Raw genomic sequence first — 27,513 nt, 5'->3', positions numbered from 1 at the left:
CGCTTCACCCCTGTGAACTCAGCTTCACCCCTGTGAACTCCGCTTCACCCCTGTGAACTCCGCTTCACCCCTGTGAACTCCGCTTCACCCCTGTGAACTCCGCTTCACCCCTGTGAACTCCGCTTCACCCCTGTGAACTCCGCTTCACCCCTGTGAACTCAGCTTCACCCCTGTGAACTCAGCTTCACCCCTGTGAACTCAGCTTCACTGGGAATAAGGGTTTGACAGACATCATCCCTTTTATTCCCTATTATTTACATTGTCCCACTCCCTTTACAGCTGTCCACTGCACTCAATCTGAACAAGTGCTAAGATAACATTTTAGATACTGTGACTGTGCTTTGTCCCAGGTGTACCTTCAGGAATATAAAACTATATAACATTATGGTAATAACAACATTCAGGCTTGAATTCTACTAAATTGTTTAATTTCATCCAACCCCTCATGAGATAAAGATATGCAGCCAAGGGCTGAGCTGTTTCCTCATTCACAGCCACTTGTATTCATCAGTGTGGAGACACTGGAGCCATTTCTCACCGACGGATGCTAAACAGCGGCTTGTTCCAACAACTCCCAGATGTATGCAAATAAAAACACCCCCGCTCCACACTTATCTCGCTCTGCTTGTTATGCCAATGTCATAGGACTTAGCTAAAGGAAAGGGCAAGTCTTTTATGTTTGTCAGGGTATCATTTATCTATGACCACCCACCAAGAGACATTTTTCTTTTGTTGCCATAGAATTTCCAGTTTTGAGGAAACAATAATGGCACAAATAATAATGTCATTAAAGGATGGAAGCGGCAGTGACGATGGTGATGGTGGTGTACATGTGTTCCAGGGGGGCAACTTGCTCAGAAAACCTGTAGAATGTTAAGCAGACATTTGAGTAGGCCTTCCCAGCACAAACACACATACACAGGCTCATTTCTCAACTCCTCCACACACACAACCATGGCATCACAGCGGCGGGCTCCCCTGTGCTCTGAACACGTACTGACATAACCACTCTGACACACACACATACGTGCACGCACGCATGCACACACACACACACACACACGAACGTACACAGATGATACTATGAGACTGAGAGGGGGAACTTGTCTCTAGAGTCTCATTTCACTGACCAATTAATCATGAAAGGAAGCACAAAGGAGTCTAACAGGCAAGGCTACACTGCAGGTTAATTCATGCTTAACCTCTTCAGTCGACCCTCTACTTTTTTGAACATTCTGTTAAAAATCGCGCAACATTTCAGCGCCCTGCTACTCATGCCAGGAATATAGTATATGCATTTGCTTAGTCTGTGTGGATAGAAAACACTCAGACGTTTAAAAAACTGGTTAAATCACTGCTGTGGCTTTACCAGAACGGCATTTACATCGAAAAGCACAGGAAAAACTGATCACTGAAAATGGGGAAAATATATCCATGCGCTACTTGAACCCATTGATAAACGTGAACCACAATTAATTGACAGAGGTTGCAGTACCTACAGCTTCCACAGGGTGTCTAGAGTCTTGTCATTTCCCTTCGAGTTTTTTCTTGGTCAAACACATACAGGACACCGTATCTAATCCGGTCTAGGACCGGATATTTTCGTTGAGTTTCTAGCCGGACATTTTTCCAGACGGACAGCTAATGATCTTTACATCGCCTCCTGATGAATTTTATCGCTTATCGCTGATTTAATCGAAATAAAGACCCAAATAGTGTTTATGGGACATCTAGGAGTGCCAACAAAGAAGATGGTGAAAGGTAATGAATGTTTTCTATTTTATTGTGCGGTTTGTGTAACGCCGAAATGCTAATTATTTTGTTTACGTCCCCTGTGGGTCTTTTGGGGTGTTGCATGCTATCAGATAATAGCTTCTCATGCTTTCGCCTAAAAGCATTTTAAAAATCTGACTTGTTGCCTGGATTCACAACGAGTGTAGCTTTAATTCGATACCCTGCATGTGTATTTTAATGAACTTTTGAGTTTTAACTAATACTATTAGCATTTAGCGTAGCGCATTTGCATTTCCAGAGCTCTAGTTGGGACGCAAGCGTCCCGGGTAGAAGCAACAGGTTAACAACACAGTACACCACGTCATAGCCTGCTTCTACAAGCCTGTTATACTACTAGAAATGTGTAACATGCAATTGTGTTTCCTCTCACAGTGTCTCCCCCAGCCTCATTCTCCATTTCAGTGCGATTATAGAGAAGATGAGGGAGAAGCGCTGCTAACCCAGGCTGTCTCAGGGGGAGAGAAAGGGGGGGGACAGTGGATAAGAGAGGGGAGCCTGCTCTGACAGAAGGACAGGCAAGACGACAACATCGTTGTGTCACACATCTGAAATTCTATTTCGAGCCCTCTGCAGGATGGATCAGAATACCCTGCTGTGCTGCTTACGATGGGTTCATCACACACACACACACACACACACACACACACACACACACACACACACACACTGCTGGCTTGCCTCTGAAGCTAAGCAGGGTAGGTCCTGGATGGGAGACCAGATGCTGCTGGAAGGGCCAGTAGGAGGCACTCTTTCCTCTGGTCTAAAAAAAATATCTCAATGCCCCAGGTCAGTTATTGGGGACATTGCCCTGTTTAGGGTGCTGTCTTTTTGGATGGGACGTTAAACGGGTATCCTGGCTCTCTGTGGTCACTAAAGATCCCATGGCACTTACTGTAAGAGTAGGGGTGTTAACCCCGGTGTTCTGGCTAAATTCCCAATCTGGCTCTCATACCATCATGGTCACCTAATCATCCCCAGTTTACAATTGGCTCATTGATGCCCCTCCTCTACCCTGTAACTATTCTCCAGGTCATTGCTGTAAATGAGAATGTGTTCTCAGTCAACTTACCTGCTAAAATCTGGGTAAAAAAATAAATACTCTTTACAACAATGCATTATTCACATGAGCCTGGGATCAACCCCGCCAGCAGAATCCCACAATTACTACTACTCATAACAATACACATCTCCAGGCTGCCCGAATGGGAAAAATACAGTAATACCTGCTGTCAGCTGAATGTGATACTGCATACTGTTGGAGCCCGGCCTCTCAATCCATAACTATTTCCTCCTATCACAGGCCGTGATTTAAGACCAGCTTCAAATGACAGGCATCAATATCAATGATTGTTGCTAAAAGGTGTATTTAGGAAAGGAGGAGGAAAATATCTGATGTGCTGCCACACATTTACTTAGTTTACAGCCTGAGGTCTGACTGCAATCTCATTTAGCTAGAAGTCTTGAGTGCCTCACCCTCTCTCACTTCACCCTGTGTGAAAATGTGCATCAGGTATACGCTAAGCCTGGTGAGTGGTGACATGGCAGCTAATGTGACTGGATCAGTAAAGGATGAATTGTTTCTTAACCCAGAGCAAGAAGACGTATCACTGGTCTCCTGGCTGGCTTAATGAAGATGGATGATGATGCAGCGAGTTGCCAAGGATCATGAGGCACCATGCCACTCTCCTGACTGCAGACGGGTGTCACAGAGCAGACCGTCCTTTAAACACGGTCCCTATCGTGTCATATTTCATTTTCACCATTTATTTACGTATAGGAACTGATACCAAAACATTGACATATTGAATTTACAAGTCAGATGAATTGGACGATCACACCTTAGCTTGCGCTAATTTCCAGTGCTTGTCCCTAAACGATCATCACACATGGCGGATTGAATATACAAGCACCAGCCAAGTAAATATATCAATATATTTATCTTATGTTGTGCTGAGTGAGGGAGAGCTTGAAGCAGTGTTTCTAAACCCCTGACCACAAGCAGCGAGATTCTACACAACTACTAGTACTCATAACAATACACATCTCCGGCCTGCCTGAATGGGAAAAATACAGTAATACCTACTGTCAGCTGAACGTGATACTGAAATGACCTGGCATACATGGGAGTACTGGGAGTACTGTCCTGCTGAACTCCCTCTGTGACACCTCTGGCTGCCTAATACACTGGGTGGTGTCGTGTTCACTACTATACCAATACAGTGGGAATTTCCTGTATATTTAAGGAATATTTCTGTTTTAAATTTGATTAACAATTAATGTTATTCCAATGCCAATCTACAAAGGATTACTAGACTGCAGCGCTAGGCTAGCAGTACTGAACACAGTGCTGTTTACTTTTCAAAGACATAGTTGGTTTTCAGGGTCATAGAAGGAGAGCATTTTCTGTGTGCTGGTTTTTATTTATCCATTCCATCGGCAGATGAGAAGAAAGAGCAAGAGGAAATATTTCCCATTCCGCTTCATTTTAGTGGAATTGTCTTGTCACATTGCTGACAGTGCTTGGAATGAGCTGTCCATCTTCAGAGTCTGAGGCTAGGCAATATCTTTGTGTCTGTCTCTCTCCTCGGCTCGGAAAGCAGTTCTATGCCACACACAGAGACAGTGTTCCAAACAGCAGTCTTTTCTTCTCTGGGAGTCCCTCAGGGCTCGTTCCACAAGGCAAATAATGTAATGTGCCACCAGAGTGAACTATCTGGCCCCCCTCTGCCTCTCTCCCTTCCTCTCTCTCTCTGTCTAATGTCTACCAGACATGAGAGCCCATCTCTTCTCACCACAACACACACTCACATCAAGACACACCAGACAAACAACCACACACATAAAACAGAATGAGAAACCAACAAATCTCTTTGATTACCACAATTCTCTCCTTGAGAAGGCAAAGTGTTTCTTACTTTCTTTCTCAAGTGTGAAAATATGAACTTCTACCACACAAAACATGTTAAACCAATGTACTATTTATAAAGCAAGGTTTTTCTTCCCATACCTTGATGCCTCAGGCGGTAAGGAGTTAAATTACTTTCCTAAATCCAATCACTATTAGGAAGGATGGGATAATTCAGACCTCAAGGGGCAGCTTGCCTTCTGATTCATGACAATTATTTCAATTAAGGGCAGATTAGCACCTGAGGGCAGACAGAAAGGTGATTTGATTAACCCTGCACTATTACATTCTCTTACCCATGTCTATTGTTTCACAGTCATTCCTGAGTTACAAGCACTACATGCTGTTTTAGGTAAGGTACATAAAAGCATCAATTATGTGCATAATGATATAGCTAATAATTCATCTACAAGCTGTTAGCAAAATCATACAAAATCTTTATTCGACAAATATCCTTTAAAATATTATAACCCCATCTCTCTGTCTTTTTCTGGCTTCCCATCTCAACATCTATCTCTCGCTCTCAGGAATTAGATATACTGGCATGACGACCACATCAATACAGACTGGGGAGCTAAGCGCTAGGATACCAGACCATGTGTGAACGTTGTTCGTCAGCCCTTGCCTGATTACGCCCGCTAAACCATTGCAGTGATCCTCCACTTCATCAGGGAAACAGATGAGATGTGTTTGTTGGCGTTGTCTGACTGATGGGCCCTGAGCCGCGTCCCCCGCTCAAATTATCTCCTGCTAATGACCACAGCCCAACTGGAAACGAGTCGATACAAAAAGCAACGAAGCGCACAAATTAATTTGCCTTTCCATTCATTTTCGAGGGCGAATCTGGGACGGGAGGGGAAGGGAGGGGGTGTTGTCGAACACAGTTTGCGAGCAGACTGATTGCTCTGCACTTGTAAGCAGTGTGTGAAAAATGGTGCTACGACAAGGGCACGTTTCAGAATTAATACATTTGGAGAGACGTCCTGAACTTTAGGGCGAAAACAAGCTGACTGACTGTCACATATGGTGAATGTGCAGAGACAACTGTGTGGGGTCGAAACCTCTTTTTCACATAAAAGAATCTAGAACAAAACATATTCACTTAACTATGTTAAGTTGAATGAACCACATTCTCAAAATAGCTTATTCCTTTGGGTAAGAGTAACAAAGTTTTTCTCACAATCTAAATTGTTCTGCATGCATGACGCAGTGCACAGAAACAAAACAAAGCCGTCCAAAGTCCGTCCAGCGCTAGAGAGCGGTCACTGCTTCTAATTAGGCATCGATTGTGAAAGCACAACTAAAATGCATTGTAGGAGGCCTGAGCCCAGAAGTACAAGTCAGTGCAACTTCATCAATCAGCCCTGTCACACACCCCTCCCTCCCTACCTACCAGGAGCAAGCGACACATGGAAACAACACATCATTAAAAGGCGACAGGTACTCGTTCGCTCTTAACTCAGCTCTTACTGCCAGAGCCCCGGCCTCTCAATCCATAACTATTTCCTCCTATCACAGGCCGTGATTTACGACCAGCTTCAAACGACAGGCATCAATATCAATTACTGTTGCTAAAAGGTGTATTTAGGAAAGGAGGAGGAAAATATCTGATGTGCTGCCACACATTTACTTAGTTTACAGCCTGAGGTCTGACTGCAATCTCATTTAGCTAGAAGTCTTGAGTGCCTCACCCTCTCTCACTTCACCCTGTGTGAAAATGTGCATCAGGTATACGCTAAGCCTGGTGAGTGGTGACATGGCAGCTAATGTGACTGGATCAGTAAAGGATGAATTGTTTCTTAACCCAGAGCAAGAAGACGTATCACTGGTCTCCTGGCTGGCTTAATGAAGATGGATGGTGATGCAGCGAGTTGCCAAGGATCATGAGGCACCATGCCACTCTCCTGACTGCAGACGGGTGTCACAGAAAAGATCGTCCTTTAAACACGGTCCCTATCGTGTCATATTTCATTTTCACCATTTATGTATAGGAACTGATACCAAAACATTGACATATTGAATTTACAAGTCAGATGAATTGGACGATCACACCTTAGCTTGCGCTAATTTCCAGTGCTTGTCCCTAAACGATCATCACACATGGCGGATTGAATATACAAGCACCAGCCAAGTAAATATATCAATATATTTATCTTATGTTGTGCTGAGTGAGGGAGAGCTTGAGGCAGTGTTTCTAAACCCCTGACCACAAGCAGCGAGATTCTACATCGGCTTGTTTGAGTCCCCTGTCTTTAGGGGAATATTAGATTGTAATTATTAGTCTCTTTAAGACTTAATGGACTTCTGGGAGCAAAACGAGCTCAACGCTGAAATAACAATGTGGTCGTGCAGAGGGGGTGGATATTTTTCTACATGACAAATATAACTTGAGCTACACGGTTATTTTGTTTGTTGAATGTCTTGTGTGTTGCTTATATCCTAGGGGGAAAGCGTCATCGCCACTTTGCCAGACCTTTTGCATAGCCAAGCACTAATGCTCAGTTTCACCGGTGATAAGCACATTATCTGATTTCCGCAAACGTACGCTGTCAGCTTTAAACAAATATGACTGAGGAAGGGTTTTATCTAATGTACTGTCCTCACAGACAAACCAAACCATTATCTTCAGGTCTGTATGATTTCTCAAGTAAATTATCAATTGGTACAATCCTTCTGTCTGAATTTATGCACTAAGCTGTATCCCCTATATGCATAGCATTAGAATAATACAGACAGCTAATGAACAAGCCAAACTATGTGTGAGATACATACCGATATTCCATCAACACACATAAGCCTTCTCTGTGCTGTGCAGTGCACTAATCTAAGGCAAGTCAGCCATGGCAGGATTCTTCACATTTCCACTGCACTCCAAGGCTAATTTAATAGAAGCTTTCCACTGCTCACACACATACTGGAAGAGTCTCCTGGGTTATGGTTTATGGCGGCATTAGCCTATATGCTGTATGAAGGAGCCTATGGCATTCGCCTATATATGAAGCCGGAAACAGAGTAGAAAGCTGCTTCAAGCCAAATGTAATGAAACTAGAAATACATTTTTAGGAAGAGACTCCTGGAAAGTATCCCATTCCATGCTTCAGTGCAGAGCAATGTTGAATTATATTTCATATGAAACCATTCTGCTTGTCAAATAAGCGTTCCAATGAACCACTGAACAAGAGCCTGTAATCTCCATTTAGCCATAGCATGTTAACACAACCGCATGGAGTCTCTAATGCTATACCACTTAAGACACTACGACTCTACCCCCACAGACTACAATGGACCAGCGAGTCTATTTTGCGCTGTAACCTAGTCTATAGGAAATGTTGGGAGAGGCAGAGAAAATATTTATGATATATCTGACAGCAGCCAGAATGTGGGCTGGCAGTCCTGCAGGCAAACTAACTAGTTCCAACTCCAGCCCCTCTGATTATATTTTACAGATCTTGCTGCCAAGCCCAGATGCATTTCCCTTGCAAAGCAGCTCTCCACATAACACCCCAGATGAAAGACTGGGGCATGACAAGAAACACATTCAACATCTCTCGCTTTCAGGCTCTCGCTTTGGTGGATTTGACAATTTCAATGTCAACTAAAAGTGTGCGTACACACACACCCACACACAACTGTAGACACATACATACACAACAAACAGTACACACTCAAACTCACACACAACCAGACACACACAAACATACAGCTCCAAGCAACATCATTATCTTCAAGAAATGCCAACAAAAAAAATGATCGTCTTGTAAATTCACTTTAGATGGCTCTTTTCTGTATGATTCAGAATCGTACTGAAGAACAGCTAAATATTCTGTCAGTTTGGTTCTGGAGTGAGTGACACCAATCTTTACAACTGTCCCTCTCGTGTCAGACACTACAGAGCATAATCATTCAATAGCCATTCACTCAAAGGACTCTTCAAATATCAAACCCTCTTCAAATGTCACTCATAGGACCACATGCATTTATAGTCTATGTCTAATGCTACAGTTTGTACTGCACATAGATGCTATTTCAAAATCGATAGTTTTCAAAGAAAATACGCTCGTCTCTTTTGTGTTTTATTTTGTACCAATGAGGTTTCAGCATCATGGCCTCGGTCATTTTTTTCTTATTCATCAGCAATCAAGCCTTAAGAAAGAACACTAACATATGGAAAAAGGAAAGAGGTTGGCACTTACTTGGGATAGAAGTACACAGCTTTAGTGGTCTATGGCACTGCATCGCAGTGCAAGAGGTGTCACTACAGATCCGGGTTGTTAGAACTTCCCGAGGCAGCTCCATTCATTCCATGGGCTGCCTCAAAACGCGGAACCCGGAGTAGAGGAAGAAGTGGGGCCCTCCATTTAACCACGACAAGGTTACCCGACACCCTAGACCAACTACAATACCTCCCCATCAGAATTTCAAAACATTAGAATTTTTATTTTAACCTTTATTTAACCAGGTCAAGTCAGTCAAGAACAAATTCTTATTTACAATGACGGCCTACCCCGGCCAAACCTGGACGATGCTGGGCCAATTGTGCGCCAACTTATGGGACTCCTAATCACGTCCGGATGTGATACAGATGACGCCATGGCCATTGCACTGCACACTGCCCTATCCCACCTGGACAAGAGAAATGCCTATGTAAGAATGCTATTCATCGACTACAGCTCAGCCTTCAACACCATAGTGCCCTCCAAGCTCATCACTAAGCTCAGGGACCACGGTCTGAACCCCACCCTGTGCAACTGGATCCTAGACTTCCTAAGTGGGTGCATGCTCAGCCCCCTCCTGTACTCCCTGTTCACCCCTGACTGCATGGTCGTGAACATCTCCAACTCAATCATCAAGTTTGCTGACGACACAGCAGCGCTAGGCCTGATTACCAACAACAACAAGATCCCTAAAGAGAGGAGGTGAGAGCCCTGATGGAGTTGTGCCAGGGAAATAACCACTCCCTCAATGTCAACAAATCAAAGGAGATGATTGTGGACTACTGGAGGCAGCAGAGAGAGCACGCCCGCATCCACATTGACATGCTGCAGTGGAGAGGGTCAAAAGCTTCAAGTTCCTCGGCAGGCACATTACCGAGGACCTGAAATTGCCCCTCCATACCGACAGCGTTATGAAGAGGGCGCAACAGCGCCTCTTCAACCTCAAGAGGCTGATGAAATTTGTCTTGGCCCCTAAGACCCTCATGAACTTGTACAGATATATCGAGAGCATTCTGTCAAGCTATATCTCCACCTGATACGGCAACTGCATCACCTGCAACCGCAGGGCTCTCCAGAGGGTGGTGCGGTCAGCCCAACACCTCACCGGGGACACAATGCTTACCCTCCAAGACATCTACAGCACCCGGTGTCACAGGAAGGCTAAGATCATCAAGCACCTCAGCCAAGTGAGGCACAGCCTATTTAACCCGCTACCATGTAGAAGGCGGAGACAGTACAGGTGCATCAAAGCTGGGACCGAGAGACTGAAAAACAGCTTCTATCTCCAGACCATCAGACTTTTAAACAGTCATCACTAGCCGGCATCCACCCAGCACCCTGCCCTGAACCTTAGAGACTGCCACCCTATGTACATAGAGTCATTGAACACTGGTCACTTTAATAATGTTTGCATACTGTTTTTCCCACTTTATAGGTATATAATGTATTCTAGTCATGGCTAGGGCGGTCACAAAATTTAATCAGCCGGTGAATGTCAAGCAAATAACTATTGGTCTCACATTAATTGACAGTTAATTAACATAAACACATTTAGCATCTCCTGACTTCCACACATAGCGTACAAGTCACTGCTGCAGACCCTTGGAACATCTACATTTTAAAAAGTCTAATAAATCCATGTAATTTAGCCTTCACACCTTCACAATAAATCAATTATTTATCAATTATTTATTTTAGACAGGTTTAAAGAAACATGATATGAAAAAAATGTAGTCTATTTCAGAAGAATAGAATAGCATACTTGGAGTTGTCCTTATTTTAGGTCCTTACCTGGCTATGCCATATGGCTGTGGGCTACACTAGTTAATTTAGCAGACAAGATTTGGTTATAATTCTGTGGCATTATTTTATAGTATGAACAAAGTGGAATAAAATAGAAACAATATTTTCTCCAAACGATTTGAGGGAATGTGCACATGCGGCTATTCTGTGTTGAGCGGTTAACAAAGAAATAGGTACTCCTTTATGCTTAATTTAGAGTTATTCATGTATATGTAGTTGTTCTACAAACGTTGGGCTATATGTTTAGATTTTTAAAACATTGTTAGGCTGCATGATGATTTTCAAAAAGTTGCTTGAAATGTATGAGCTTTGCTTTGTTTTTTTTGTGCAGGCTACACACACTTCATCAGTCTCTCATTCACAATTTGACAAGCACTTGATAATGCCTCGAATCTCCCGGCGGCATTCCCTTTGAGTGGCCGTAATGCAAAATATCCATGCCTTTTGCGGTCAGTGGCCGTTGTTCCCTTCTCACGGAGTGCTGCCTGCTCTGAAGCACCTCCCACTCACATGGTTCTCAGTCACGTGATCAGGTCTTTCTCACAGGCTACAAGTGAAGACAGACACTTCAGGGATGCAACTGCGCACGTCCTTATCCAATTCTGAGGTGCATATTGAAGATATTGGAAGAACTGTCCACATTTACTTTTCGCCAGCCAAAAAGATGAATAGGCCTAACAAACAGCAAAAGCACTAGCCTATGTCAACCCCCCATAGTACAAAAGTTGACCTATTTAATTATGTTCCAGAAATGTAAAAAAATCAAACATTGTCTGGGACAGTTGTGGGATGCAATAGATCCCAAATGAATACAACCACTAGCATAAAAAAAATGTTTTTACCCAATGAGGCTGACGCAACAGATAAGAACGTTTAGCTTAAAATGTGATCAACTATTAGGCTATTTCTTAACATTATAAGCCCAGCAATGTGCACACGGAAGTAGGCTATAAGCGCAAATGTCCCATTAGCGGGAAAACACCATTATCAAAAGTGACAGCAAATGTGATTATGCATGTAATGTTTTTTTTATAACAGTGCATTTTTTTTGTGGTGAGGATTGACTTCCCTAAACCTGAAACTCGTGCTGCATATTTATGCCAGTTAGGCTCTACACTCCTTGTAAAGCCAATTAGAGTGTCTGCTAAATGACTTAAATGTAAAAGTAAATGTAATTTTAAGAAGTTATTTGACCACTTTAGTTGTGAGACAAACCTTATCAAAACATATAGGCCAATGGGCTAGGCTACATGAGGTGTGTGACTATCATTCACAAGTGACAATATATAATTCATAAGTGATAGGCTAATATTGCCACCCATCAGACTATTCTTGATTTAATCTAGTCTTTACTTACACTAAATAATAAGTGTATGAAATTTGTTTTTATTTAGAATGGCTAATTTTCATGCCCACCTAGTAGGCTAAACTCCTATTGTAAATATAAGCAATGTGCTTAATATTAGGTAATTTGAGAAAATAATATATTAGGCCTAGCCTATAGAAAGCTGATGGGATCAATAGAGGCCATCCCTTTGTTTTCTCACGCAATTGCATAGCCTATAGAAATGTTGCGCAACAGTGACCGCCAGTTTGATTTGATTTGATTTAATTACAGTCACTGCAACAGCCCTAGTCATGGCTATATACACTAAGTGTACAAAACATTCAAAACACCTGCTCTTTCCATGACATAGACTGAACAGGTGAATCCAGGTGAAAGTTATGATCCCTTATTGATGTCACTTGTTAAATCGACTTCAAATCAGTGTAGATGAAGGGGAGGAGACAGGTTAATCATACTTTTTAAGCCTAGAGACAATTGAGACATGGATTGTGTATGTGTGCCATTCAGAGGTTGAATGGGAAAGACAAAATGTTTAAGTGCCTTTGAACAAGGTATAGTAGTAGGTGTCAGGCGCACCGGTGTGTCTCAAAAACAGCAACACTGATGTTTTTTTCACACTCAACAGTTTCCCATGTGTATCAAGAATGGTCCACCACCCAAAGGACATCCAACCCACTTGACACAACTATGGAAAACATTGGAGTCAACATGGGCCAGCATTTATATTCCGGACTCTGTCATTGCTCGTTCTGATATTTCTCAATTTCTTTCTTTTTACTTTTTGTATTATGTGTGTATTGTTTTGGATTAATAGGTATTTCTGCACTGTTGGAGCTTGAGACACAAGCATTCCGCTGCACCTGCGATAACATCTGCAAATCTGTGTACGCGATCAATAAACTATTCCATTTTAAATCCCTCCATAGTATCACCTATATGATGTATTTAGAATGTGATAATAACCTTTACTCTGATTTGCTGAACAGAAGCAGAGCAGGTCGTCTATATCAGATCTTACTGTGGGAGGCCTCATGTGCGGTTGTGTGTGTGATGTGAGTGTATGGGGGAATGATCAAGCAACAGGAGGCACTGAAATAGTCTGTGATGTGTAAAATTACATTTCAGCGACATATGACACTTTATTTTGTGTAAGTGTGCTTCCTTGTGTGTGTGTGTGTGTGTGTGTGTGTGTGTGTGTGGTCAACCTCCAACCAACCCCCTCCTCTCATTCACAATCTTGATCCAGTAAATACTCCCTAAGCTGATCCTCAGATACCTACAGGATACAGCCTAAGACCAGCTCTCAGCAAGCCTGTCTGTATCTAACAGCCAGTGACCAAATGCCCATGTTTATCATATGCATCTCTATGAGACCTGTATACATATCTATGAGAGTCACACCACTGTCACTCTGGCCTCATCATCAACCTGCCAGGGGACATGCCTTGGCTGCCAGGGGACATGCCTCGACTGACAGACAGCAGGCAGAGAAGATTAGACTTCACTGGAGAGAGAGATGAAGAATAGGGGAAGAGAAAGAGAGGAAGAGAAATGATGATCATGATGAGTGAACGCAGATAAGTCATGTCAACATTGATGCAGTTAACGTGGCAGCCCGGTCTCAAGTCTCCCAGTCAAAGCTATTAACACCTTTAATCTCCTCAACTGCAAATAGTTGACAACATTCTTGGCTGTGCCTCCCCCTCATCAACAAGGAGAAACATACTGTATGCTGAGTAGTTAAGCCTTGAAGCCAGTTCCAGTCATAAGTCAAGTGTTCGTTCTGATAGATTCTGATGGATGTTCATTACACATCAAATAGATTCTGGGCTAGAGAGTAATGACCATAATATTGGACCGCGTCCATGCAGTTTTAAAGTTGTTCTGAGAGCCAAGCTGAAACATTACTGGGATGTGTTTATTCACTTAGAAATCAATTATCTCAGCTCTGTTCAGAGTCTGGAAGGAGTCGTTTACCTAATTGGAGTCGAGACCCGAGATTGACGGTTTGGTTATTTGAACATTAAAACGCTGTAACCTCCAAATGACTTTCTGACAGCGAAACAACCCCTCACTGGTCCACATCGTTTGTAATTAATAGGGCTGCTTTTCCCCCCTGAAAAGTACCTCAATCAAGTTTATTGATTTGTTTTGGTAGGACTCTACTCTCTTCATTTTATACAGACTGACAGGCACACTTGTTAAAACATGTTTGTGAACACACTAACCACGGTTTGATTTTCATATGGAAAATGTTTACTTGCCATGTACAGAGAGCAGAGACTGTGTGTGAATGTTTCTTTCAACAGAGCATATAATTAACAGATTTCTAGACATGACCTCGAGACCCTTCTGGTTCCCCCTTGAGGGCAAGTCGGTGAAAGCGAGCGGGAGAGAGAGGTGACGGATGGGTTCCAACAACGTTGACAATACTTTAGCAGGTATAACACCTAGTAGTCTGCCCCATATAACAAGAATAATCATTCGTCATTCTTGTGTATTTTTTATTCCTCGTGTTATTAATCTTATTTAATTGTTGGGAAAGAGCTCATAAGCAAGCATTTCACAGTAAAGTCAAAACCTGTTATATTCAGTGCATGTGACCAATTCAATTTGATTTAAAAGCAGACAGTTCTACAGTATCTCTACCTTGTACATTAAATCAAGAAAGTCACTGAATTTTAAACAAGACAAGACAAAAAACAGCTATTCAGTAGGGGGGGAAAGACACTCATCTCTACAATTTCCATATCTCAAACAAATAGTCCTATACAATAGGTACCAAAATGTCTGATTGAGCCCATTGTTTGGTTCGTTGAAGTCAAAATTACAACTGGAAGCAGAGGCGATTAATTATTAATTAGCAGCAGGAGCAGCTTTCTAATCAGGACTGTGGCTGAGTACAGCAGAGCTGAACAAGGCAGAGTGCAGCAGAGCTGAACAAGGCAGAGTGCAGCAGAGCTGAACAAGGCAGAGTGCAGCAGAGCTGAACAAGGCAGAGTGCAACAGAGCTGAACAAGGCAGAGTGCAGCAGAGCTGAACAAGGCAGAATGCAGCAGAGCTGAACAAGGCAGAGTGCAGCAGAGCTGAACAAGGCAGAGTGCAGCAGAGCTGAACAAGGCAGAGTACAGCAGAGCTGAACAAGGCAGAGTGCAACAGAGCTGAACAAGGCAGAGTGCAGCAGAGCTGAACAAGGCAGAGTGCAGCAGAGCTGAACAAGGCAGAGTACAGCAGAGCTGAACAAGGCAGAGTGCAGCAGAGCTGAACAAGGCAGAGTACAGCAGAGCTGAACAAGGTAGAGTACAGCAAAACTGAACAATGCAGAGTGCAGCAGAGCAGGCAAAGCTCTATAGCCTGTGTGAGCCACTGCGGTCAATTCCCCCCCCCCCCCCTTCCGCAACCTCTTTCCACCTTCCCCCTCCAGTGAGCTACTGCAGAGTGCAGCAGAGCTGAACAAGGCAGAGTGCAGCAGAGCTGAACAAGGCAGAGTACAGCAGAGCTGAACAAGGTAGAGTACAGCAAAACTGAACAATGCAGAGTGCAGCAGAGCAGGCAAAGCTCTATAGCCTGTGTGAGCCACTGCTGTCAATTCCCCCCCTTCCACAACCTCTTTCCACCTTCCCCCTCCAGCTCCCCTGGAGGGAGGGGGAGGATTAGGGGAGAGAAATAATATTATGCATTACGCTCTGAACGCCCTGATGCAATCAATGCTCCATTTTACAGGAGTCCTTTCGGGGGAGAGAGAGAAGAGAAAGAAGGGAGGAGAGGAGCAGTATGGCTGGCTGGGCAGGCGGCTGTGCACCACAACAGGCAGGCAATAGACAGGCAGGTAGAGAGTCAGGCAGGCAGGTAGAGAGTCAGGCAGGCAGGCAGGCAGGTAGAGTGAGGGGGTGAGGTGTTTTTGTATTGTAATTTTTAAAATGTAACTAGGCAAGTCAGTTAAGAACAAATTCTTATTTACAATAACGGCCTACCCCGGCCAAACCCAGACGACACTGGGCCAATTGTGAGCTGCCCTATGGGACTCCCAATCACAGCCGGATGTGATACAGCCTGGAATCGAACCAGGGACTGTAGTGAAGCCTCTTGCACTGAAATGCAGTGCCTTAGACCGCTGCGCAGCTCGGAATCAATGGGTGGGGGGTATTTTAATGTAGACCTTCAGACCATAGACCACACGTAATAAACTTCACTGACTACGCTACATGCACATCTATAATATTAACTTTATAGACTGTGTAGACGGTGATATCACTTTCACTGCCCATGGACTCATGCCAAATGCCTGGAAGAATGTCAATTGCCTTGAGGGTATGGAACGAAACACCTTCCAATCTGTTCACTAATGGCACAAGATTGCCCAGGCTTGTTTTACATTTACTGCACAGCTTTATACAATATGAAACTGCATTAAATGACAAAGATATACTAAGTTTGAACATTAAAAAAAGGAATGCCCATGCAGTCATTAAAGGCCCAGCGCAGTCAAAAACGTAATTTTGCTGTGTTTTATTAATATTTCCACACTATGAGGTTGGAATAATACTGTGAAATAGTTAACATGATGATGCCAATTTAGCGTAAGAGCCGTTTGAAAAGACCACCTGAAATTCAACCTGTTTTGGTGGGATTGAGTTTCAGCTATTTCAGCTATCAGTTATTATACCAGTAAAACCAATCTCTCTCTCATCCATACACTTTCATAACAACCACATATACACTACCGTTCAAAAGTTTGGGGTCACTTAGAAATGTCCTTGTTTTTGAAAGAAAAGCACATTTTGTGTCCATTAAATTAACATCAAACTGATCAGAAACACAGTGTAGACATGATTATTGTTGTAAATGACAGAATGCTGGAAACGGCAGATTTTTTATGGAATATCTACATAGGTGTACAGAGGCCCATTATCAGCAACCATCGCTCCTGTGTTCCAATGGCATGTTGTGTTAGCTAATCCAAGTTGATCATTTTAAATGGTAATTGATCATAAAAAAAACTTTTGCAATTATGTTAGCACAGCTGAAAACTGTTTAAAGAAGCAATACAACTGGCCTTCTTTAGACTAGTTGAGTATCTGAAGCATTAGCATTTGTGGGTTCGATTACAAGCTCAAAATGGAGAGAAACAAAGGACTTTCTTCTGAAACTCGTCAGTCTATTCTTGTTCTGAGAAATGAAGGCTATTCCATGCGAGAAATTGCCAAGAAACTGAAGGTCTCGTACAACTCCGTGTACTACTCCATTCACAGAACAGCACAAACGGTCTCTAACCAGAATAGAAAGAAGAGTGGGAGGCCCCAGTGCACAACGGAGCAAGAGGACAACTACTGTACATTAGAGTGTCTAGCTTGAGAAACAGATGCCTCACAAGTCCTCAGTTGGCAGCTTCATTAAATAGTACCTGCAAAACAATCAATCAATCAAATATATTTATAAAGCCCTTCTTACATCAGTTGATGTCACAAAGTGCTGCACAGAAACCCAGCTTAAAACCCTAAACAGCAAGAAATGCAGGTGTAGAAGCACGGTGGCTAGGAAAAACTCCCTAGAAAGGCCAGAACCTAGAAAGAAACCTAGAGAGGACTCCCTAAAAATCCAGTCTCAACGTCAACAGTGAAGAGGCGACTCCGGGATGCTGGCCTTCTAGGCAGAGTTTCAAAGAAAAAGCCATATTTTAGACTGGCCAATAAAAGAAAAGATTAACATGGGCTAAAGAACACAGATGCTGGACAGAGGAACTCTGCCTAGAAGGCCAGCATCCCGGAGTCGCCTCTTCACTGTTGACCTATTAATGCCCATCATTTTGGAATGAGATGTTCGACAAGCATGTGTCCACATACTTTTGGTCATGTAGTGTATACAGTATATTTTAAGTCAAATCCACCCATAACAACATTCTACTTTGACAGTTGACCTGTATGTCACACTGCTGTACACAGTGTTTGTTGTCTCTGTACATCTAACACTACAGCTCCGGTACAGATACAGCTCCAGTAGCAGGCAGTCAATACGTTTATGCTTGCTAATCTACCATGGCAGGCAGGCAGCTCGTGAGACTGTAAACCTTACAGATAGCTATCGTTTCATCTCTGAGCTGTGCTAGCTTTGCATCCTGATGGAACTCTACTGTAGTAGCCATGCGCGTGTGTACACACACACACACACACACACACACACACACACACACGTTTAGATGGCTCACTCGAGACTCGGAATCGGTACAGTCAGCTGGTTTCTTCACGCATCGCGTCGACAGAAACAAGCATCTTTCTGGTAAGAAGAAGGGCGGGGAGGTATGCCTTATGATTAACGAGACGTGGGGTGATCATAATAACATACAGGAACTCAAGTCCTTCATTTCATTGGCTCGACGACTCATTGCGAGTTCACAGAACAGGGCTCCGGGCAGCCGAGCGGAAATGGAGGAAAACTCGCCTCCCTGCGGACCTGGCATCCTTTCACTCCCTCCTCTCTACATTTTCCTCTTCTCTCTCTGCTGCTAAAGCCACTTTCTACCACTCTAAATTCCAAGCATCTGCCTCTAACCCTAGGAAGCTCTTTGCCACCTTCTCCTCCCTCCTGAATCCTCCTCCCCCTCCCCCCCCCTCTCTGCAGATGACTTCGTCAACCATTTTGAAAAGAAGGTCGACGACATCCGATCCTCGTTTGCTAAGTCAAACGACACCGCTGGTTCTGCTCACACTGCCCTACCCTGTGCTCTGACCTCTTTCTCCCTCTCTCTCCAGATGAAATCTTGCGTCTTGTGACGGCCGGCCGCCCAACAACCTGCCCACTTGACCCTATCCCCTCCTCTCTTCTCCAGACCATTTCCGGAGACCTTCTCCCTTACCTCACCTCGCTCATCAACTCATCCCTGACCGCTGGCTACGTCCCTTCCGTCTTCAAGAGAGCGAGAGTTGCACCTCTTCTGAAAAAACCTACACTCGATCCCTCCGATGTCAACAACTACAGACCAGTATCCCTTCTTTCTTTTCTCTCCAAAACTCTTGAACGTGCCGTCCTTGGCCAGCTCTCCCGCTATCTCTCTCAGAATGACCTTCTTGATCCATATCAGTCAGGTTTCAAGACTAGTCATTCAACTGAGACTGCTCTTCTCTGTATCACGGAGGCGCTCCGCACTGCTAAAGCTAACTCTCTCTCCTCTGCTCTCATCCTTCTAGACCTATCGGCTGCCTTCGATACTGTGAACCATCAGATCCTCCTCTCCACCCTCTCCGAGTTGGGCATCTCCGGCGCGGCCCACGCTTGGATTGCGTCCTACCTGACAGGTCGCTCCTACCAGGTGGCGTGGCGAGAATCCGTCTCCACACCACGTGCTCTCACCACTGGTGTCCCCAGGGCTCTGTTCTAGGCCCTCTCCTATTCTCGCTATACACCAAGTCACTTGGCTCTGTCATAACCTCACATGGTCTCTCCTATCATTGCTATGCAGACGACACACAATTAATCTTCTCCTTTCCCCCTTCTGATGATCAGGTGGCGAATCGCATCTCTGCATGTCTGGCAGACATATCAGTGTGGATGACGGATCACCACCTCAAGCTGAACCTCGGCAAGACGGAGCTGCTCTTCCTCCCGGGAAGGACTGCCCGTTCCATGATCTCGCCATCACGGTTGACAACTCCATTGTGTCCTCCTCCCAGAGCGCTAAGAACCTTGGCGTGATCCTGGACAACACCCTGTCGTTCTCAACTAACATCAAGGCGGTGGCCCGTTCCTGTAGGTTCATGCTCTACAACATCCGCAGAGTACGACCCTGCCTCACACAGGAAGCGGCGCAGGTCCTAATCCAGGCACTTGTCATCTCCCGTCTGGATTACTGCAACTCGCTGTTGGCTGGGCTCCCTGCCTGTGCCATTAAACCCCTACAACTCATCCAGAACGCCGCAGCCCGTCTGGTGTTCAACCTTCCCAAGTTCTCTCACGTCACCCCGCTCCTCCGCTCTCTCCACTGGCTTCCAGTTGAAGCTCGCATCCGCTACAAGACCATGGTGCTTGCCTACGGAGCTGTGAGGGGAACGGCACCTCAGTACCTCCAGGCTCTGATCAGGCCCTACACCCAAACAAGGGCACTGCGTTCATCCACCTCTGGCCTGCTCGCCTCCCTACCACTGAGGAAGTACAGTTCCCGCTCAGCCCAGTCAAAACTGTTCGCTGCTCTGGCCCTCCAATGGTGGAACAAACTCCCTCACGACGCCAGGACAGCGGAGTCAATCACCACCTTCCGGAGACACCTGAAACCCCACCTCTTTAAGGAATACCTAGGATAGGATAAAGTAATCCCTCTCACCCCCCTTAAAAGATTTAGATGCACTACTCTTCCACTGGATGTCATAAGGTGAATGCACCAATTTGTAAGTCGCTCTGGATAAGAGCGTCTGCTAAATGACTTAAATGATTTCACCTGACTTAGAATTCCTCACACTCAAATGTCGACCGCATTATCTACCAAGAGAACTCTCTTCGATTATAATCATAGCCGCATATATTCTCCCCCAAGCAGACACATCGATGGCCCTGAACGAACTTCATTTGACTCTATGTAAACTGGAAACCACATATCCTGAGGCTGCATTCATTGTAGCTGGGGATTTTAACAAGGCCAATCTGAAAACAAGACTCCTTAAATTCTATCAGCATATCGATTGTGCAACCAGGGTTGGTAAAACCCTGGATCATTGTTATTCTAACTTCCGCACAGGTGCATCAAACATTTGATTTGATGGAACTGTATCAGCTGAGCACATGCTCATGTTCTACCAAAAACGCAAATTGAGATTAAAACTGAAAAAAACACTTCACTTCGTTGACCTTCTGAATTACGTACGGTTATGACGGACTCACTAAAATAAAAATGGTACAAATCTTGTTTCAGTCATCAAGATCTTATCAACATGTTCTTTAGCGGTAGAAATGCTAACAAATATTAAGTTAGTGGTTTAAGGAGAATGTGTGTGTGCATGGAAAGTGAGAGTCAGAGAGGGAGGAGGGAGAGAGAGAGAGAGAAAAAGAGAGTGGGGAGAGATTAAAGTGTGTATCCATAGTCTTTCATTAGATTACACCTAGCCATTCATGTCCAAGCCTCTTGACTAGATGAGGTACCATAAGACATGATCCTGGGGTCGAAGGAAGGAGGGAAGGTGGAGGGAGGGAGTGTGGTTAGTAGAGGGTAATGTGGGTGTAGTAGTGGGTTGTTGCTTTAGGAGGTAGTGAGGGAGGGAGGGAGTGTGGTTAGTAGAGGGTAATGTGGGTGTAGTAGTGGGTTGTTGCTTTAGGAGGTAGTGAGGGAGGGAGGGAGTGTGGTTAGTAGAGGGTAATGTGGGTGTAGTAGTGGGTTGTTGCTTTAGGAGGTAGTGAGGGAGGGAGGGAGTGTGGTTAGTAGAGGGTAATGTGGGTGTAGTAGTGGGTTGTTGCTTTAGGAGGTAGTGAGGGAGGGAGGGAGTGTGGTTAGTAGAGGGTAATGTGGGTGTAGTAGTGGGTTGTTGCTTTAGGAGGTAGTGAGGGAGGGAGGGAGTGAGTGAGGGAGGGAAGCAGATTATAATGACATGGGAGACAGCTTCGTGAGCGTTCACACACAGCCTTTTTATTTCATTGAGGATCAGAGGATAAGCATTTAGGGAACGTTTCATGAGCTATGATTCACTTAGAAGTGTCTTTGTTTTTGAAAGAAAATCAAATTTTTTGTCCATTACAATAACATCAAATTGATCAGAAATACAGTGTAGACATTGTTAACATTGTAAATTACTATCGTAGCTGGAAACGACAGAGTTTTTATGGAATATCTACATAGGCGTACAGAGGCCCATTATCAACAACCATCACTCCTGTGTTCCAATGACACTTTGTGTTAGCTCAGTCCACCAATCACAAGAAGTGTACTATAAATAAGGAGCACATTCGGCCATTCAGTATGCTCTTCACAGATTTTGTGGCTATGTTATTTAATTAGAACCCTAACACAGCAGGCTCTAGTGCCTTCTCAAAATGAAAGAGAAAATCATACCTGCTTGCTCTTATTTTGTAGTACCTCATCTGTTCTTTTTGTTCTGTCAACCTTTCGGCATGTTATCTGTCAAGTCGGCTATGGGAGTAGTGTAACTTTTCCCACCTTGACTTAGTGCTAGCGCACCAATTGACGGACATCTGGAATCTATCTATTGGATTTCCTTGACTCTCCATCTGCCGGTGAAGCGCCTGGCTCGCCCTATCTTTGATAGCTAACTCAGTCTGCACGATTTACTTTTTTTTTTACTGTCGGAAGGGCCCCAGCCATCAATCTGTAAGTCTCTGTTGTCTCTTTGCTTTGATCTGTGGTTATGTTTTAGCTGTGTTGTGTTAGCTGTGTTCTAGCTGGTCTCCAGTAATAGGGCTCTAGCTTGCCGACCATAACGGCTGCGGCTTGGAGTAATATATATTCAAGCTATGTAATGTATTCTTCCTCCCCTGTTCAGAGAAATTAGCCATTGAAGTCACTTGCATTTTCACACACAAATTAACGTGAAAGTACCAGGTTATATCCACTAAATGCCGCTGTTCCTGCTTCTGCCACACACATTTATAATTTTTGCTGGTGTATTGTGTTGATGAAATATACTGAACAAAAATATAAACGCAACATGCGTGTTGGTCGCATGTTTCATGAGCTGAAATTAAATATTCAAGAAATTGTCCATACGCACAAAAAACATATTTCTCTCAAATTTTGGCCACAAAATACATTCACCTGATATGTGTGGCATATCAAGAAGCTGATTAAACAGCATGATCATTACACAGGTGCACCATGTACTGGGGACAATAAAAGGCCACTAAAATGTGCAGTTTTGTCATACAACACAATGCTACAGATGTCTCAGGTTGAGGGAGCGTGAAATTGGCATGCAGACTGCAGGAATGTCCACCACAGCTGTTGCCAGAGAATTGAACGTTAATGGCCAACTTGGGTGCAATCCATTAGCTTAATTTCAAATGATCTTTCAACAAAATAATGTTGCAGAAATACTCATCTGTTTCTAACTACAGATTCAATTTCAGAACAATCTGAGGTGGTGGGTGTCAAAATCCTCTTTCTTGTGCTTTTTGAGGTGGAACAACTCATGTGTGTGTGTGTTTGCCCCAAGGGTCGCAGTGAGGAAGCTGTAGCGCAGAGTGCTGCTGACAGAGGTAGCCTGACTGTGTTGTAATAAGGCAGCACAAACCATTCACACAGAAACACGCACGCACACAAGTCACACACACACACAGCAATAATGGACTAGAGAATTGAATAACCACCGAAACACGTGAGGGAAACAACAGAATGCTAAACTTCAAGCTCGGTCATAATGTGTTTTTTAGAGGGAACAAAAAATGTAATTCATATCACTGTGTGTTTATGTTAGCGTAAAGAAAACGACATCACAAAACAAGCCTGTGTGACTGTTGTAATGGTGTCTAAAAGACTTGAGACGACTGAGTGAGATGTGCTCATCCAGCTGCAATGATGTAGTTATCCTGAGTTTCTATTTTTCCCAGGAGAAGGTACATGAGCCAAAAAGCACATATTGAAAACAGTAGGCTTTTTGGAGGACACCCGCACACACACTCCAAAAACACACACATCTCCTCAAACGTGACCCATCACAAGTCTCCCCATTTAGTCCTGCAAACCCACAAAACATCTCTGAGCCTCAATTAAATTACAGCGCAAAAAATGTCTCCAGCAAATCTCATCCCATTACAAACAAAGTCTCATTACAAAGCCCTAATACAGGGACTCACTACACTCCCTAAATGTACCTAATGCATAATGTATCCAAGCCCCATGAACATAGCATTTATGTGATGAAATAAACAGCAACCATCCAAGATGCACTAAACCTTAAAAACAAAGGCAATGTGATGAATGACAGACCTAGATCATCAGAGACACACGCACACACACGAAAACAAAGGCAATGTGATGAATGACAGACCTAGATTAGAGACACAGACACACACATACACATCTTCACCATTTCAGCTAACCTTGTTAAAGAATTCACCGGCAGCAGACACTGAATTCCTGCTTTTCAAATGAAGTGGCAGCACCGTCTTATTTACTGTCCCCTTCTCACCTCCTGTTTTCATCTTTGATATTGTGGGTGCAGAGACGGACTATCTATCTGGCATTTCGGGGAGATGTCAGATGGGCTGGTCCATTTTTAGCCAAGTAGACCTGTTTAACTTGGCTTTTTTTGCGCAAAATGATAATTATCTGGCTAATAATGGTGGCCTTAAGGGGAAAAAAAGGGCCAGTGTGGAGGCCTCGAGAAAAAACATTAGTTGGTGTGGGGGCATCAAGGAAAGAAAATGGACCGGTGTGTTGCCAGGGCCCATATCAGGTCCCAGTCTGCCCGTCTGGGAGAAATTGAATCAGAGATGGTGTGTTTGAGTAAACATGTTTTACATGAGCCAACACAGAGAGTAGGGGGTTCATGCAATATATCATGGTTTAGAATGCACTGTAGCTTCATAAATAACATTGTATACTGTCTAATACTATACTGTGGCTGCTTCGTGTGATTGTATTGTTGTCTCTACCTTCTTTCCCTTTGTGCTGTTGTCTGTGCCCAATAATGTATGTACCATGTTTTGGTACACATCTTAGGTCTCCCTTTATGTAGTGTTGTGGTGTCTTTCTTGTCTTGATGTGTGTTTGGTCCTATTTTTTAAAATTTCTTTTTTTCTAATTCCAGCCCCCATCCGCGCAGGAGACCTTTTGCCTTTTGGTAGGCAGTCATTGTAAATAATATTTTTTTCTTAACTGACTTGACTAGTTAAATAAAGGTTAAATAAATTGTTTTATTAAAAACTGAATTTTGTTCTAATATTTTTTTTTTTAAGGTCCTACTGTCATGTCAAAATTACAATCAGAATCCAATCCAACCGTTTATCCTAAGGATTATGGGACAGGATGGATATGGTATGTGCTATATCATTTTCAGCAATCTATCAAAAAGAGTAACTAGATAACTACATGTAACTCAAAAGCAATGAAAATAACCTCAGTGCAGGGTTGAGCTTGGAATAAAAAGGAGAGCGATAGGGCATCAAAGGGGGGAAGCTCAAAGCTCCAGGTGGGAAACTCAACAGGGGCTTGTCCATGAGCCGTACACACACACACACACACACACACCCTCAGGCAAGTCAAGCCAGACATACAATTTGTATGCACTGTTCAACCAAGCAGGCCAGGAAAAAGGCTCTTGTTCTCCGAAGTGCAGAAAACAATCTGCTGAAATGCATCATCATGGGGGCAATTACACACAAAAGGAGTGGTTCACCCTGAGTCTAGACAAGGCCCTACTTCAGGGATGCCATTTGACAATCAGCCTCGGCAAACATTTGTCTTTTTTTCTCCATTCCTCTCCATCCCTTTCTCCAAGGCCCATCAGACAATTGATAATAAAAAATGGCCTGGTCTCCAGGAGATGGTGACATTCAGACCTATGAAATGTATTATTATAAACCAACTTAGGCAGGCCAATTATATTTACAGTCTGTGCTAATGCAGCCAGTTAAGATGTGGCAGCATTATATATTTTCTCCCAGCTGAGGAGTGCATTAACGAGTGTCTGAGAGATATACATTTTACAAGCTGATGCAACACCCATTACTCCAGTGTTCTTTACCAGTTCTGGTTGTGGCATAAGATGGCTGCAACATCCGCTTGAGGAAAACAGTTTGTTGTTTTACATTTACTCAGACAATTTTTTTGCCTTGCTAGCGACATAAGCTGCTGGAGGACATTGGAGTTCACTTCTGTAGCTGCCTTTCATATAGTCCGTTTCATCTCCAGTAGTATCCAGTCTTTTGGAATACATTGTCTGTCTGCAAACTAATACATTCAGCAGTGCGGCCTTGCTGGTCTGGGTCCTGACATACTCTCTGCTTGTATTGTGACTGTTTGCCAGGTTGCCAGGTTGGCTGAGCCTTATATGCAGCTGGGAGAGGAAAGGTTGCATTCTGTTGGTTTACTATGTTTTTGTGCAAGAAAAAAACTAAATGGCAACCTTGACATTTAGTTGACACGCTCAGCAAAGATAAGCGACCTCATGAATTGAAAGAAGCACTTTTCTATTAGGTGGAGTATTCTACTGAAAATACTTGGGATAACTTGAAAGCAAAGGCATAGAATGGTTTCTGTCTCGTCTTCATCTTGTACATGAACTGAACTGACTTTACTTGAAGGTTATTGTAAGAAACGTACTGTACCTATTCCATCTGCATAGATCCAAAAGACCTCAGCTCTTTGTAGGCTAGATGCTAAGTGAATGACACATCCATTCTCGAAACATTTCAAATGGCCTTCAAAATATAACTAAAAAGGCTTTTTAAAGCTAGACACTGCTCCAAAGACCCAGACTATCTATATTGCCACTGAGCTCTTTAGGTTTCATTTCAATGGGCCTAGCAAAATATCTAGTGTGGATTCAACTCTAACATCTTAGCGTTTTCAATTAAAAACAACAAAAAGCATCAAGGTGTGTCTGCCAACAGCTGCTGGAAGAGTAGAGGAGGGGGTACCTGCACTACAGAAACGGACTGGCCATAGTGCAGTTCTGGAAAATGCCAGATGGGCTGCTCCAACTTTAACCCAGTGTGGCCAGGGCAATAAATTGCAATGTCCCCACTGGGCCGTTCAGAAGAATTAGCCGCTGTGTTAGAAATGCCAAGGCCGATTTCTGATCCCAGGCCGTCCCTGGGCACTATAACGGAGATTGCAGCTCTATCTGATCACCAGCCGGGGTCTTAGCCTCCCCCCACAACCATCCCGTCATGAGCTGTTCCTTCCCAGTGCATTAAAACATGAGTGCAAACATTGACTGTGGTTAACTACATTGTAAAATGGCGCTGGAGAGGATGGCTACCGTTATATTGGCTCTTAACCAACAGTGCTATTTTTTTTTCTTCACATTGCAACGTTGCTGCTACCGTCTCATATGACTGAAAAGAGCTTCTGGACATCAGAACAGCAATTACTCACCTTGAATTGGATGGAAGAAGTTATCTTTAATGAGTCAGCTGAGGGAGATTTTCTCCAGACACCTGAACAGGCCCTCATCCCCGTCATTTCCAGGAGAAAGAGACGGAGGTTTCGCGGAAGGAGAAGGGGGGGGGGGGTCTTGTGAGGATCCGCTGACGAGTGACTAATCTGCGTTTGCCATCGGTCCTATTGGCCGACGTACAATCACTGGAAAATAAATTGGACGAACTTGCTCGCTTCGAGGCAGGTAACACCGAAACATGCATGAGAGTAGGGCTAGACAATTTTGACCAAACTATAATATCACAGTCTTTTTTTTATATTGGACGGTATGACGGTATTTGACGGTATTTTTAGTTCCACATTTGCTTTATGAGTAGTGAGTGATCCTAGCGTGGCAACACATACATTCTAA

At 43.7% G+C, this 27,513-nt stretch overlaps 1 protein-coding gene across 1 annotated transcript in view; it reads right to left on the bottom strand.

Moving 5' to 3' along the window:
- LOC115105548 (autism susceptibility gene 2 protein-like) overlaps positions 1-27,513 on the bottom strand; it is a 540,119-nt gene that overhangs the window by 486,127 nt on the left and 26,479 nt on the right.

The sequence above is a fragment of the Oncorhynchus nerka genome, linkage group LG22 (assembly GCF_034236695.1).
Source record: "Oncorhynchus nerka isolate Pitt River linkage group LG22, Oner_Uvic_2.0, whole genome shotgun sequence".
Lineage (NCBI taxonomy): Eukaryota > Metazoa > Chordata > Actinopteri > Salmoniformes > Salmonidae > Oncorhynchus > Oncorhynchus nerka.
The sequence above is the reverse complement of the archived record's forward strand: the minus strand, read 5'-3'. Positions and strand labels throughout refer to the sequence as shown.